At 27.4% G+C, this 15,545-nt stretch overlaps 1 long non-coding RNA gene across 1 annotated transcript; it reads right to left on the minus strand.

Moving 5' to 3' along the window:
- Positions 1 to 8,016: 8,016 nt before the first annotated feature.
- On the minus strand, positions 8,017 to 11,982 carry LOC141046112 (uncharacterized). The gene is made up of 3 exons (XR_012218813.2): positions 11,020 to 11,982; positions 10,671 to 10,725; positions 8,017 to 10,502 (listed from the first exon to the last, which is right to left on the minus strand). It is a non-coding gene; the product is annotated as an uncharacterized LOC141046112 (long non-coding RNA).
- Positions 11,983 to 15,545: the final 3,563 nt, after the last annotated feature.

The following is a 15,545-nucleotide window of genomic DNA, read 5'->3' on the forward strand; positions in this document are numbered from 1 at the left end:
TTATGAAAGATTCTGGAATTGAGCAGAACATCAATCTAGAGACACTTGAAATTCCACGATGTCAACCAATTAATTTAGGTACAGGAGAGACTTTCCAAATCATTCAGATTTACAACGATATAAAAGACAAGAAAAAAGAAATTTGTGTGGATTACTTTTTAATGCATAAAATTATTTTTGCATGTTTGTACATGGATTTGAAAGGAATTTCAGCTGAAATTTGTGAGCATTGAATTATATTGGAGGAAAACGCTAGACTAGTATGCCAAAGACAACATCCTCTTAATCCAAAATACTCACTTATGATAAAAGAAGAACTGGATAAACTCTTGGAGGTTGGATTTATTTATCCAGTTCTTTTTGGTGAATGGGTTTCAACAATTGTTATAGTACCAAAAAAGAATGGAAAAGTCCATATTTTTCAAGATTTCCGAAAATGAAATGTGGCTATCAAAAAGGATTATTTTTCTTTACCATTCACGGATAGTATATTGGATGCCGCCGTTGGACATGAATGTTATTCATTTCTTGACGGATTCTCCGGTATTAATCAACTTAAGATTGAAAAAGAAGACCAGTTAAAAACTACTTTTCTACGGATTGGGGGACCTTTGTTTATAAGGTTATGTTGTTTGGGCTTTGTAATGCTTCAGCTATATTTCAAAGGATAATGACGTAAGCATTTCAGGATTATCTACGAATTTTAATGATAATATTTCTAGATGACTTTTGTACATTTAATACAAGAGCCAAGTATTTAGAATGTCTAGGTTAATATTTGAATCAATGTACCAAATATGGAATTTCTTTAAATTCAAAAAAATACCAATTTGGTGTGCCTTCTAGTAAACTATTGGATCATATAGTTTTGATGGCAAGTATTGCTACAAATCTAGATAAAATAAAGATTATAATAGAATTAAAGCAACCAGACACTGTTACGGGTATTCGAGCATTTGTCGACCATGTTAGTTATTATCGGTGATTTATCTATCTATTTGTAGTTATATGCCTTTCCTTAACAAATCTCTTGAAGAAACCACCAACCGATCGGACCAGTCCATTTTGAATAAAGGAATGTACAATTACATTCGAAACATTGAAATAGAAATTGGTTTCAGCACCAATATTGGTGGCACCTTGTTGGACAAAACCATTCCAAGTTTATATGGATGCATCTAATGTCGCAATTGGTTCTGTGCTAAGCTAGAAAGATGACCGAGGTTTTGATCATCCTATTTATTATACAAGTCATTAATTGGTAATAGCTGAAAGAAATTATAAAACAACCGAAAGTGAAGCATTGAGAATGATTTATTCCATACAAAAGTTTCGACATTATCTTCTTGGTTATAAATTTGTTTTCCATGTCGACGATGATACTTTAAAATATATGATTAATAAGCCTCAATTGAGTGGTCATATTACACAATGGGTTCTACTCTTGCAAGAATTTGACTTTACTATTTAGGTAAGACCAAAGAAATTACATTCCAATGTGGACCATTTATCTCGGTTATCCAATATATTGGGTAATGAATCCATTAATGATGTACTACCCGATGCGGAACTGTTTACAATAGATATAATTACTTCGAAGTATAGTGAAATAATTCAATACTTGACATTTCAAACCTTCCCACCTAATTTTATTGAAAAGCTTAAATGACGTTTAATATTAAAATGTGCACCTTATACAATGATTGGTGAAGCTTTATATAAACAAGGCAAGGATAGAGTTTGGAGATGCTGTATTTATCAGACTGAAGTTCGTATTATATTGGAAGGTTGTCACTTGGACAGTTGTAGTCGACATTTTGTGGGGGACAGCACAGCTCGTAAACCTTTACAGGCTGGTTATTGGTGGCTAATAATATTTGTACATGCCCACCAATTCATCCGTCATTGTAACCCATGTCAGAGAACGGATCAACCTATTAGAACTTTAGCAATGCCATTGGTACCAATTTTGGCTCAAGCACCTTTTGAAAAATGGAGAATTGATTTTGTCAAACCAATTGCATCAACCTCGAGAAATAGACAAAAATAGTATATATTGATAGCCATGGATTACGTAACAAAATAGACTGAAGTCATAGATACGATAACCGATAGTACAAATATAGTAGCAACCTTTTTGTATAAAAATATTATTACATAGTTTGATTGTCCACAAGAATTGGTTAGTGATCGAGGAACTTATTTTATAAATAGTACATTCGAAGCATTTCAAATTTACATTCTCCAAAAGTTTGAGCCAAAAATTTCAAATTCAATGGCATGGACCATATTGAGTTATTGAAGGATTTCCAAATGGTTCAGTACAATTTGAAGATTTTATGGATATTAAATTTATGACACGGATCAATGGTAATTGGCTTAAACTTTACCATACATAAATCTGGTGTCGGAGTAGAGAGAGTTTGCCTCAAGAAAACACTAGGCTTCTAGCTGTCACTAATTATTCAATCAAACTTGAAAATAAAGGAAGCCCTAAGTTTATATATAATTTTTTTCTTTTGATTAATTACACCTAATATACAATCCTCAAGTAATCCACAACTTCCAAAATATGATAAAATCTTCTAAAACCTTGTTTATTCTTATGTGGAGATTTTTCCAAACTTCAACACCTCATATCTCCTAATCTGACCGTCCAAAAAAATTCAAATTTTACATGACGTACTGATGTATTCTTATTAACTTCTACAACAAATTTCAACTACAAATTCATTGCAGAACTTGAGATATCGTAAAAACCCTGACAGTCGCTACAAACCCTTATCTTTATACATCTACATGCAATTTTCTTCATATCTCACAAAATATAAGCTCAAATGCCACGAAGTTTATTTGTATAGCTTTTTAACACAAAAATTTACATTCTCCAAAAGTTTGAGCCAAAAATTTATCCGAATACTCAAGTTATGGCTCCAACCATTACTACAAACAAAACCGCTTACTTACTACCTTTGATTTGGAAGCGCCGCCTTCAACTCCTTACAACTCCTTCATATGAACTCCAAAAGCAATAATTCCTTCATGAAAGATGTAGGCCTTGAAATCGCCGTTCTAATCACACTTTTCAACCTTCAAAAGCTGATGTAAAACTCCTCGTACTCTCAAAAGAGTAACAGTATACCTTAAATAAACACCTTAACTTCAAATGGCTATAACTTTTTCACACTAACTCCAAATCTTCTAATTTTTGTATAAAAATTATACCCCAAATCCTAAACTTTACAACTTTAGCTTGTAATCTCCAAATGCCCTCGAAAGAGGAACCCTAATCCCTAATAAGGCCTCGGACAGCCTCCTTGAAGCCCATTGGACATAGTATTCGACCAATAGGGATGAAGTTCTCCATTTCTTGCCTTCATCCAACCATGCTTTGCTTTTATCCCTCCCAATTAGCCTCCTATTAGTTTAGATTTTCATCCTTAGGCTTCTACCTTCTCCCAAGGCTTCATACTAAATATTTAGGTCTTATATATATATATATATATATATATATAAAATTTAATGTCAAAATCAAAAGAAGTAAAGAAACAAAGTAAAGTTTCTTATACCAACTCCTTTTAATTTAATCTACTAGCCATTCTAATACACATTTAGATTTATTAACATATAATATGTTTTAGCTAATTTTTACATACTGTAAGTATTTACAGTACGACACCAAGACGGGTTCTCTGTTACAAAAGAGAAAGTCGACCCAATTGATTGGACCATAGTAAGAAATAGGAGGGAGGCTCTTGACAAGCATCGTGTTTTCTTTTGTGGTTAAGGAGAAGATAGCAAACATGGTATCTAAGACATTTGGATGAAAAACCATTGAACACCGAAGCAAATGATGAAGATGTAAAGAGGAGAGGGTCACCAATTCAAAGGATGGTAAGCCAACACCATTGACTGAAGAAGCCAATGCTGCTACGTCTTTATAAGTTGAGGCTAAATAATGTTTACGAGGACATTGTACAATTAAGAGTGGAGCTATATAGAATAAGTAAATAAACTTTGTAGTAAGTTATTGGTTGGTTATTGATAACCTTGAGAATTAGACTGATGATTAGGCAGTTTAGTTAGTAATACTAGGTTGTTAGTGGAATAACTGGTTAAGAATTCAAAGGGTCATAACCTTTAGAACCTATTGGCCAACAGATCATCTTATTGATAGGACAAATAGGTTGAGGAAAGTAAGCCGAGGGCCAGACTGTGAGAGTCATAAGCCAGGGTAAGCTTGGTGCTACCTCTTTGTTTTCTTTATTATTTGCTTATGAAGAATTGTGATTGAGAGAAATATTATTGAATTGATAATCGTAGAATGGATTATGGATTGAATTAAGATGGAAGTAGTAAGCCTTGATGTTTTGTAGTTTGATAATTGATTTCAGATAGCCATAGTACAGTCAATTGTGATACTAACAGATCCAATTCATGTAACCAGTCTTTTCCCATGTTCAAACCCACCTCTATTAGTTCAATTTCTTTGGTCTACTTAAGCTTGAATGCAACGAGAACAACAAGAACCAAAAACTAGCAGATTTGACTCAAGAACTTTTGTTTGTTGACTTGTCAGATAAGATATTACAAGTATCACAACCTTCAAGATGATGTAATTGAGATGAAGATCCTTATGAACAACATATTCTTCCTTGAATAGATGGTAAGATATAATGCGTTAGGTATCACGACAGTGGAAGAAACTTCCAATGTTTAGTAATTTTATTAGAGGTAGGAACAACTCTTGACGGTATTCCATTTGAAGAAAATTATGAAGGCCTCAACAACGATCAAATAATTGGGTAGTCTTTTTGTTCTAATATAGAATACTATCAATGGTTGAAAGGCCCTATTAACCATCTTCAAAGAGAACAAATATCAAAGTATGTAGCAAATATAATTTGTCACATCTTGAATTTCTTCAACATATGATGACCATTCTTTATGGAACCTGTCTCTTGAAGGGAGAGTAATATCACGGATATATACATGTAAATCAATAAATATCTATATGATTAAATAAAAATAGATGAAAATAAGTTAATTCTATAATATCTTCTATAATAGCTTCTTTGAAGCTTTATAGATACTGCTTTGACTTTATAGGTGTCTATAATTGACTTTTTAGATTAAAAACGTAATCAACAAGTTTGCCATATGCCATACATATTGGTAGCTTGAAGAACATGCTAGCTATATTGCTTATATGTAAAAAACTTGTTTTGTAAGGTAAGGCATGTATCCTACAAAGTCAACACATATTAGAGGCCCTAAAAAACATTACCATGTAGCTCCAAGTTAGATAGTATATATAGATGTAAGAATAAAGCCATCTTTACTTTTGTCAACTCTCTTCTTACTTCTAGTCTAGATTTAAGTGTCTCTAGTTTCTATACCTTTTGGCAATAGTGATTCCAATTTCTTTTTAACATGGTTACTTCTTTATTTTTATTTTATTAATTTTCTTTTGATATGGATTTTATAAATTCATGCATCTTCTTCCAGTTCATGTCCTTGACAAAATTTCAATATACTTATAATTTTATAAAAAAGACTAGATATTCACTCAAATATAGTATAGTATTAAAATTATAATGGCTATAACCAAATTTAAAAAGACTAAAGATTCTTTAAACAAACTTAAAAATAAGAAAGGTATATAAAATCCTTAGACAAATTCTTGCTAATATATTCTTTGAGTGTAGCCATGGTATTTTTTAATAAGCTATAAATTGGTCCAAATAATAGTTATGCTCCTTCTTAAAGGTTAATTGAACAATCATAAAGAAAAAATATCTTAATAATCTTAATGTTGGCTTACAATACTACTTGAAGTCTTTATATCATAAAAAATTATTTTATATATATATATATATATATATATATATATAGATAGATTAAAGGATTTAATTAGATATATGTAGAAATAAATAGATTTGATAATATCTTATGAAGAAGTTTCACAAATGTAATTTGATTTTATACATATTTGTAAGTAATTAGAAGGTTGAAAACTTAGCTACTAAGTTGGCCACATGTTGCACATGTTGGCAAATTGTGGTAGAAGTCTGTCATATGGCACACATATAAAACTTATATTATAAATTTAGTACATGTCTTGCAAGTTGGATACATGTCAAAGGTTCTATAGAACATTGTCACATAGTTTTTATTTACATAGTATATATAGAAGCAAGAGTAAATCCTTCTTCACTCTTGTCATTTCCTTTTTAGTGTTTAATTTTGTTACAAGAATCTGTTGTCTTTTTATCTTTGACAATAGTCATTTCAATTTCAATATTATATTAATTTTGAGTGAATATCTATTGTGTTCAAGTGACATATGAATGTATTGAGGTTTTATTTTTTGTAATTCATATCTTTAATAGAAATGAATATAATATAAATAGAAAAAAATAATCTTTTTTTTGTCACATGCATAAATATTTTTTGTATCTATCAATAAAGATTTAATTGTATTAAACCTATGAATTTGTAAAAAAAGATCTCGATTAAGTTGCAAAAAAATCAAGGTTATAAGAAATTGAATGAGTTCAAGGATTATACTTCTTTATCCATAATAATTTTAGAATAATTAAATTTAAAAGAGAACTAATAACATTAAATATTACTAAGCTATTATGACAATTTTTTGGTACATCTAAAGGAGCAATTTCATAGATAACATCTCCAAAAGACAACAAACAAATATCTATGACTTTTACAAATGATAATTATTTTTTAATAATTTTTTTTTTAATAAAAAAATTTAAAGAAATCTAATAATCCATATATTTTATGATTTTTTATTTTAAATAAATATCTATTCTAAAGTAAGGCAAAAGAACTAAAAAGAAGTATGACCTTTATTAGGTATTACAAAACTTTTTAACTACATGGTCCTTATTATAGCTAAAAAAAATTATTTTTTAATACATTATTCTTTTTGGCAACCATGCTCTTCATTTTGTGATTGTGTGGTATTTTTTAGATAATATTGAGAAATATACTTATATTTTCTATAATATAGATAAAATCCTTTTTGACAATGTTGATTCCTTTCTTTTTCATTGAGAAATTTGAAATATAATGTGTCAATTTGCATAGATTTTTACCTTAATAAATAAGTTTTTGAAAAATTAGAAGTTGTCACCATTGTATTATAATATAGCTATTTGATATAAGAAAAAATATATATATATATATTATAGAAGAGCTAAATTAAAAATATTATAGCAAAAAATCTTAAAAGTATAAATAATAATCAAAGAAGTATTAAAAGTAGTAAGTGCTAATACTATTTCTTTGCAAAATAGGCTTTTGCTTACTTTGCACAACCATAAATGAAGTAAAATTAAATAAAAATAAAAAATAATTAATATTGGCATCTTAAAAAAAATTAAGAATAATTTATAATAAATATTATCTTAAAAAACTAAGAATTGATATTTGAAATGGATCAATTATAAACCATCATTGACATCAAATTTTGAAATATAATTTTTTTATTTATAGCAATTCTAAGATTTTTTGATTAATTGGATAGTCAAATTTGATTAATTACTTTAAATTAATATATAATTGCTTTAAATTAATATTTAAATGTGTGTTGTAAACTTTAGTCTCATCAAACAGTTTATTTGAAGGCTATTAAAATTAAAATTTGTTAGAGTCTTAAAAATCAAAGTTTATAAGATAAGTAAGGATTTTTTAGATTTGTAACAATATGTCTATAAGATTGAAATAGAGTTTTTTTTACTAACAAAAAACTTATTTTCTTACAATTATAAAAATTTGAATTCAATTGAATAGTTGAATCAAAAGAAATTGGCACTAAGGGAATTGCATCAAGATTAGAGAAAGAAGTTGACTGACTTTCAAACATATTATGAAGAATATCTTTCATTTAATAAGTTTGATCTTTTTCAAAATTTATATGTTTATTTTTAAAAAATAGTTTAAAAAGTATAATTTTTTTAAATTAAAATCAATAATTAATTTATGTTTTAGAATTTGATGAAGATTTTATTAGAAATTTGGTAAGATTTGATTAAGATTTGATTAAGATTTGATTAAGACTTGGGATTTAAGGATTATTTAGGATTTGATTAGGATTTGATTAATATTTATTAAAAATTTAGGATTTAGGATTTTATTAGAATTTTAGTTAGATTTAGGATTTAAAATTTAATTAGGATTATTTTAGAATTTTATTAAGATTATATTAAGATTTTATTAAGATTTGGTTAAAATTTATTTAGAATTTGATGAAGGTTTTATAAGGATTTTTTAGATTTTGATTAGGATTTATTTAAGATTTTTATTTTATTATTTTTTTAGTATTTTTTTAGTATTTTTTTATTATTTCTTTAAAACTTCATTTAGATTTGATTATAATTTTATTAAGATTATTAATATTTAATTAAATTTTATTCATGACTCAATTAGAGTTTTTAAAACCTTCTTATTGTAATTTCTAATTTATCTTCCATCGCCAAGTGCTTGTTATATTCTCAAGTAAAACTTCTTGAATTGAATTGGAAGCTTGATCTACTTGCTTCTCTAAATTGCACAACTTTTTGTCATAGACTTTGAATTTCATTATTAATTTCTTCCATAAGCATAAAAATAATAGCTCTATGGTTGATATTTGTAATATGTGAGATTTCTACTCTAAAAGTATTGATAAATTTATGAAGATCTATAATAGTTGCAAATCTATTTTCACTTTTTCTAATTGTAGCATCTGTAATTTTTTCTTCCATATTTATAATAGATAGCTTTAAAAAATCTATAAGTCAAATTAGAAGAGGGTAATTTATAATCTCAAATACCAAATAAAAATTTCTAAAAATAAAAGCAATCTACTCTCTTTTAAAAAATAATTATTATTAGAAAATAATTATTATTAGAAAATAAAAAATATTAGTTTAAAAGTGGATAGTTTGCAACCTTTAAAAGACAATAAAAAAAAGTGGGATAATTCACTTACTTTTAAAACAAAATAAAAACAATAAATTAGTAGTCTTATTAAACTTTCAAGGACATGAATCATAGACAAATAAAACCTCATTATATTCTTGTATCAATTAAAAAGAATAGATATTCATTCAAAAATAATATAGTATTAATACTAGAATGGCTATTGCCAAGGACAAGAAGATTAAAGACTCTTATCAATACCTTTCTTGTTCCTAGTCTTGTTTCATGTCCTTGACACCTATCCACTCTCTATCTCCTTTGTACCATTCATTATGGATGTTATATCTTCATATTCGTCAAAAGATAAAGGCATAAAGAAATAAATAAATTTAAAAGTTTTTTATTTTTAAATTAGAAATATAATTATATGGATTGAATTGTAAGAATAAGATAGGTGAATATAAGATTTAAGTAAATCAATTTAATATTTTTATTATATTTTTATTTTTATTTAATTTAAAATTTTATAATATCATATTATATTTTTTGTCAATGTAGTCTATGAATATATTAGTTCTCTTTCTAAGAAGTAAAACCAAAATCCTAATTTAAACATGTGCTATTGAAATATACTTGTTAAAATTTATTTTAAAAGTTGTTCAATAATAAATCATAAAATTAAAGCATAAATAATGAACCATAATAATATAAGATTTGAATCTTTTTAAAAAAATCAACACATAAGAAGTAAAAATTATGATTTTAAAATTTTAAATTAAAATCACATTTTCAAAAAGCTTATTATGCTTAAACAATGTATTTTTTTAAGTATTAATCTAATTGTGTATATGAAAAGAAGATATTTAGCATGTGTAATATATTATTTAAAATCTAATGTATGATAAGAAAATCAATATCTACACTTAAAAGACATACAAATTATAAATAAAAAATAAGATTATTAAAAACATAAATAGAAATCTATAATATAATTTAAAAATAAATAACTAATAAGTGCATATTTCTTGAATATTGAATAAAAAATAAAAAACCAAATTAAGTATATATATTAATAAACAACACAACATAATTGTAATAGCAATAGAAAAAGAAAGTTAAATTTATTTGGATTTCTTATATCTTATTAAACATTTTTTTTTTCTTTAAACATCAAACAATGTTGTTTGTATTGCAAAATTTAGTCATCCATGAAAAATATGAAATCAAACAAATTAGTAGTAAATTTGTTTTAAAACATGCATATTTTGATATCCCTTCTTGACTATTTTGGTACACCTTGTGATTAAATTGATGACTTCAATCAAATATTCTTATCTTCTACTCATCTACTTTTGAATAACAACAAGCAACCTTGGGTATATCTACATAGTTAAGAGGAGATACCTAAATACCCATGCCATTGTTTCATTTTCAAACTTAAAGTTATACCTCTTCTCTATTAAAAAATAATATGAGGTCCACTGAAGAAGAAAACAAATGTGCTTACTAAATGTCACATTTATTTACGTAAAATCAGTGATTAAATTTTTGTCTTTAAATTTTAATACCGTATAAATCTGCAACAGGAAAAAGTAAAGTTTAGAATTTTCCACAATGTACAAAAAATATTTTGTATGAATGGTGTTAAGTGATGTATTCTATTTCAATCGAGTTAGAATCACAAGTATGGTAGAATTCTTGTAAAACCAAGCATGATTTATGATTCAGTGGCGATTATCATTCACCTTTACTCCAACAACAATATGCATTTATATGTGACTCTTCAAGTATGCATTTTTCCTGCAACATTTAAAATCAAGTTGAATTAAGATACTCTAAATTGCAGGTTTAAGTAATGTTCAATATGCGAAAATCATTTCCGGCTTCTGTGATTACAAAAAGCAGAGAACTTTTCGATTATCTGTTGTTTATTTTCAGAAAACGCAATCACGATACATTACGAAAACTGTGTTTTCAGAGCACCATCATCTCCACTTGACGGGACGAAGTCTGCCTTGCGAATTGAAAAGTGTATTACTTGCAGACACACCTTACTTTTATGATCATTTTCCATCCTCTCCTAGTGATGCTTACCCATTCACCGAAGTTTTTCATTACTTTTCTTGGGCGTTTAAACTGCTGGAGATTCCAGCACCTAGGTCAGTTGATCGAAATTGAAGCAATTCTGTTTCGATAACTACCACTTTAATGATAGAGGCAATTCCGCATATAGACAACCCAAAGTCCGTTGTGGAGAACATGATTTTGCCACTACCAAGCGCGTCGATGTGGTCGAGCGTTCATTTACAAGCATCTACTTCAAACCATGTTTCTGGTAGTCGTCACATAATGAATGATGTAATAACAGGGAGCAGAGCACCATGTTCTTAAAACATATTACCATGGTCCGGAATACACAGTCTGACCACCCATCTATCACTCGAAGCATCGCATTTTTCATTCTCAGTCACCTCTTAAATAACATCCTTCATAACAAAATTACAATGTTAGATCCCAAAAATGACCAAACAGCAGTACGACGCCATCTGATGAAGTGAAGGATCACCTTCCTCTCGAGACATATATTGAGCCCCGCAGCGATTGACCCAACTGATAGGAAAACCTAAAGTCCCGTTTCAAAACGCCTTGCAACCGACCACGACACAAGACGGATCGCAGATTCATCAGCGACTTAAATATCGGTAATCAGAAGCTTGTTTCATTTTGTTGCAGTATTATCGTCATCCTCTGAATCAAGCGCCGCACCTACATCCAACTCAACGCCACTACCCTTAATCGATCATGCACTCGATCAAGGAGACGGCCAATCAGCACCAGACCTCGCTCCAATCAGCTAAACTCAGGATTGCCACAACAAAGACACAACTTCACTTCACGACCACATCGCAACCAACTCCACACAATTAGCGTGCCTCACAATCACACGCTCCAACACGCACAAAACCCGCTCTCAACACATTGCCCCACAGCCCACATAGCGGCGCACATACACACACTCACACTTACACACACACACACACAAGCACTAAAACGACACTGAGTGGGTGAGTAGGGGAGCCGGAAACCCTAATATCCTCGTTAGATGAATGTTGAGATGGATGAAGAAATATGTCATCCACTGCTGGGTGTTGGGTGTGAACAGATTAGGGGAATATTTGTCAAAGAATACATGCGGCTGAATTAATTTCTTTCCAGTGGATTGGACTTCAGAAGGACCTGTAATGTTTCGTTCTTCAGTTATCCAAAACATGCTGATTCAAATGTAACACATGCATACAGACGCTATCACCCAAATATAAATGATTTTTCAATTTTTTTTCTTGTGAAGATGTTTTATTCTTCAATTTTTTTCGATAATATTAAAATTCATATTGTTTGTAATAAACTTCAAAGCTTTTTCATTTTTCTTGTCTGTTTTGTTTTGTTCTGTTTCATTTCCATTCATTAGAACTTCTAAATGTTTAGTTAACTAAGTCTCTTACTTACAAGCATCTTAATTTTGCAAAGGCTCTTATATATTTTTAAGATATATTTTCCATGTTACAACTTTGTCCCCATGTACAATAGTATATTAGCACACAATAAATTTTAGATGTAGATATTTATATTTATATTTATATTTTAATATATAAATACTTTATATGATAATTATTATTGTATATGTCCAATTAAATGTATTAAAGATATCATCATTGGGCTTTACATGTTTTCAGAATATATATATATATATATATATATAGAGAGAGAGAGAGAGAGAGAGAGAGTTTAAGATTATATAAAACATTAAGGATGCATGCAATGTGAATAATATGATAATTGCATTGAAGATAATGCGATACTTATATAAGAAAACTAAATGAGAGGTTTTATATTAAAAAAAGAAAATATGAACCAAGATTATTTTATTTTATTTTATTTTTATTATTAAAAAGTAGATAAATTAATTCCTGGTTTATGATCACAATTTGTTCTACTCTAGAGAAGTCATTCTTACTTTTTTTTTTTTTTTTTTTTTTTTTTTTTTTGTTGTTGTTGTTGTTGTCATCAAATCTCTTCTTTTATATCATCTATATTTAAGATTATATATATTATTGACAAAAAATAGAAAGATTATCATTTTGATTTTGGTGGTTTCATTTCCGACAGAAATAGTCACATAATACAGTAAGTAATCCAACACCAAAAAATTCGTAATTAGTCTATATATAAATTATAATTATAATTATTTTATAAATAAAATGGTATAATATTAAAAATAAGCAATTTTATAAATATTTTACTATATAAATACACAAGCATAATATAGAACATTGAAATGCAGTAAGTGTATTAGGCCTTAGAATTCCAATAACTTATTTTGTAAAAATATAAGTAAAATAAAAAAAAGATGAAAAATAGCTTCTATTAAAAATAATTAAACTCTATGTATTATACTAGTATCATACAAATGCAATTAAAGGCTATGCAATTACAAAGTGGAATACACTAGAATAATAGAAATGCAATTAAAGGCTATGCAATTGCAAAGTGGAATACACTAGTATAATAGAAATGCAATTAAAGGCTATGCAATTGCAAAGTGGAATACACTAGTATAATAGAAATGCAATTAAAGGCTATGCAATTGCAAAGTGGAATACACTAGTATAATAGAAATGCAATTAAAGGCTATGCAATTACAAAGTGGAATACACTAGTATAATAGAAATGCAATTAAAGGCTATGCAATTACAAAGTAGAATACACTAGTATAATAGAAATGCAATTAAAGGCTATGCAATTGCAAAGTGGAATACACTAGTATAATAGAAATGCAATTAAAGGCTATGCAATTACAAAGTGGAATACACTAGTATAATAGAAATGCAATTAAAGGCTATGCAATTACAAAGTAGAATACACTAGTATAATAGAAATGCAATTAAAGGCTATGCAATTACAAAGTGGAATACACTAGTATAATAGAAATGCAATTAAAGGCTATGCAATTGCAAAGTGGAATACACTAGTATAATAGAAATGCAATTAAAGGCTATGCAATTGCAAAGTGGAATACACTAGTATAATAGAAATGCAATTAAAGGCTATGCAATTACAAAGTGGAATACACTAGTATAATAGAAATGCAATTAAAGGCTATGCAATTACAAAGTAGAATACACTAGTATAATAGAAATGCAATTAAAGGCTATGCAATTGCAAAGTAGAATACACTAGTATAATAGAAATGCAATTAAAGGCTATGCAATTATAAAGTGGAATACACTAGTATAACAAAAATGCAATTAAAGGCTATGCAATTACAAAGTGGAATATACTAGTATAACACAAATATACTATAATATTTACATTAGAAATTAAAACATGTGCCTTTAAAAATATTATGTTATGCAATGATTTTGGATTTAGAGTTCTTACATAGATATATTATCTATTAAGCTAAACTTAGACTTTATAACATATATTAAGACTTTTAAGTATTGGTTATTTTTTTAAATTAGAAAGAATTATAAGTCATGAAAATAAATTTAGTAGATATATTAGCAACACATTTCATTTATTTAATTTTTTTATAGATTAATTTTTTTTCTCATATACCAAATATTTTATACTTTGGAGAGGCACATAAAATTAAAACCATTATTTTAGATTTGTTAATATCACGGAATTTCATGTAATAATTTATGCTTCTATATTAATAAAAATAATATGTTTATTTATTAGAAAAAAATTATAAAAATAGAGTCTTAATAAGTCTTGGAAATAATTATCTTAGTTGATTTTGTAATTTTTTTAATTAAAGAATTAATATTTAATTATTAATAATATTGTCTATATTAATATCCTATTCAAATGTAATACTTAAATAATATTGCAATTGCAACAAAGATTTTGAAGAGAGATGTATTCTTTTTCAAACATATAATAAGATACAATATGTTTGATACTACAATTTTGAAATAGATTCTTGATGTTGAATGACATAATTGGAGGTGGATAATATACTTGATGGAATGCAACATATATTGTTTGAAGATAATTATGAAGGCCTCAATTATAATCAAATAATTAGTTAGACTTTTTGTCCTAAAATAAGACATTATCCATGGTTAAAGAAACCTATTACCTCTATGTAGAACAAATATCACAATTTCTTACCAATAACATTTAGTAGAACTTAGACTTCATCAATTTATTGAGTAATGACACATCTTGTTGTGAAACTTGTTGTCTAGAAGAGATAATAATATAATAGATAATTACATTGATCAATATATTTACTTAGATAAATAGAACTAAATAGAAAGAAGTGAAAATAAGTTAAATTATTGATATCTTGTTTAGAAGTTTTTTTGACACTTTTTAGACTTTATTCATGTTTATAAGTGATTGGTAGGTTGAAAATTTGATTCACAAGTTGGCCACATGTTATATATTTACTTACTTATATTAAAAATCAATAATATAGCACATATGTTATAAATTTATAATATAAATAAAACATATGTATCATGGATATATATATTTATTATAATAATTATCTAAATAATATGAATATATAAAAGTAGATAAAAATAGATAAATTTGATAATATCTTA

The sequence above is a fragment of the Physcomitrium patens genome, chromosome 13 (genome assembly GCF_059467195.1).
Source record: "Physcomitrium patens ecotype Gransden chromosome 13, ASM5946719v1, whole genome shotgun sequence".
Lineage (NCBI taxonomy): Eukaryota > Viridiplantae > Streptophyta > Bryopsida > Funariales > Funariaceae > Physcomitrium > Physcomitrium patens.